This window comes from Apis dorsata, unplaced genomic scaffold (genome assembly GCF_000469605.1).
Source record: "Apis dorsata unplaced genomic scaffold, Apis dorsata 1.3 scaffold_52, whole genome shotgun sequence".
NCBI classification, from domain to species: Eukaryota; Metazoa; Arthropoda; class Insecta; order Hymenoptera; family Apidae; genus Apis; species Apis dorsata.
Genome location: NW_006263353.1, coordinates 3,006,772 through 3,008,494, shown reverse-complemented (window position 1 = coordinate 3,008,494; position 1,723 = coordinate 3,006,772).

Below are 1,723 nucleotides of genomic sequence, written 5' to 3'. Positions count from 1 at the left end.
ACCTCCTTTCCTTCTTGGGACCGATTCCATCGAAACCTCTCTCCTCTTTGACTCCATTTGATGCGAATTAAGCGGAAGCCCACCGCTTCGAAACGGTTATCTCCGCGAGGGAGGGGGGATCAAAATTCGTTTGGCAAATTTAATTCGCTCGATTTAAGCAGTTTAATATACATCCTGATCAATCGCAAACTCGATATTTCTTCAAAATTTCGTTCCAAATCGTGTCAATCAGAAGTCAAAATCGAGCAAAAGATCCCCTTCTATCCAAATCCAATCTGACGAAATTTATTATCAAAATATCCGCTTAATTATCAGTCGAAGTCCGGGTTTCGATTACCATCGACATCGAGTCTAATCCTCGGCCGAGCAGCCGATTGATTTTGCAGGAGGAAGGAAGGAAAGAGACGAAGCCACGGACGGAGATCGAAGCCGAAAAAAAAAAAAAAAAAGAAAGGAGGTATGGCGGTCGTAGTTTCGATTAAAAAAAAAAAAGAAAAAAAGAAAGAAAGAAGGGGGGGAGGAAAAAAAAGGAAAGAGAGAAAGAGAGAGAGAACCGCCTCCGACGAAAATTGGCGTCGCCTATGCACATCCATGCACTTTCACCTTAGCGATCGGCCGAGTGTGTCGTGGTGGAACGTGGTGCTCGTATCTGACTGCACACACACACACACACATACACACACGCACACGCACATATACATATATACAAAGGCTCACAAACACGCGGGCGGGAGAACGGAATTCGGTTCGACCTCAACAGTGCAAACAGAAGCATTGATTTCACCGCTTTCAAACACCCCCTAGCAAAGCGTCAGTCGCTCGGGGTGGTCCCCAGGCCGCGTGTACGTGAGGGACCTGCGCGCTCCGGACCGGAGGAGGTGGGTGTGCGTGTGCAGAGAGAAGGGGGCGAAGGGGGAGGGAGGGGGAGGAGAAGGACGATCGGCTCCGCTCCGCTCCTCTCCTTGTCGCCGATGCGGTTCTAATAATAATGCTAATTGAAATCAGCACCGCCGCGAAAATCGACAGCCCTTCGGGTTTCCACGCTCGAATTGCCAACGCCTCGCAATGCGACCTCGTCTTTTCGATCGTGCACACATCGAAATGCGGGGGAGGGAGGATGAAGGAGGGAGAGAGAAGGCCGAGTAAAATTTCTGAAGGAAGAAATTCCTTATAGAATAGAATCGATTCTATTAAAGCAAAACTAAACTGTCATCGCTCTTTCAATTCTTCTTCCTTTCGCTAATATTGAAAAATATTGCAATAATTAAATATCAAGCCATTGAGTTGTCAAGAAGTTGAAGAATTCAAATTCTTCTTCCCTTTAGAGATTACAAAATAATTTGCCCATCAAACGAATTCAATTCACACGATCTGACGCAAAGTCGGCATTTTAACGCGAATCTCTCTTACATCGGATGAAGTACATCCCCTCCCCGCAAATACCCATTATTTTTACCCATTAACATCGAGCAAAACCCTCTCCTCTCTCTTTCCTCACCCGAAGAAAGAAATCACCCTGTGGCGAAATCTGTGGCAAAATCATTGGCGTCGAGGAACAAGTGGACAAGTGGAACGTGGAACAACGGAGCTACGGCATAGAAGGATAGCGGTAGAGACTCGTGCTCCCTCCTCCTCGGCCTCCTCCTCACCTTTCCGCGAAGAAGAGAGCAGTCAGGGTGGCAATAACCCGGCTGTGCTACGTGGGTGTTGAGGGGGTGTGGGT